We start from the raw sequence: 214 nt of genomic DNA, 5'->3' as shown, positions 1-214 counted from the left end.
AGGCAGCTGCCGCCGCCTCCCCCGATTTGTCTGTCTCCTCTGGGCTCCCTGAGCGAGGACTAAACTCAGACAACGCGGCAGCTGTCTCCTCATACGCATGCTGCTGCTGCTGCTGCTGCTGCTGCTGTTGCTGCTGCTGCTGCTGCCGCCGTTGCTGCTGCTGTTGTTGCCGTTGCCGCTGCTGTTGCTGGCGTCGCTGTTCTTCCTGCTCCCG

This window comes from Eimeria mitis, genomic scaffold, assembly GCF_000499745.2.
Source record: "Eimeria mitis Houghton genomic scaffold, Emh_scaff5077, whole genome shotgun sequence".
Taxonomy (NCBI): domain Eukaryota; phylum Apicomplexa; class Conoidasida; order Eucoccidiorida; family Eimeriidae; genus Eimeria; species Eimeria mitis.
This window is presented reverse-complemented; position numbering follows the sequence as displayed.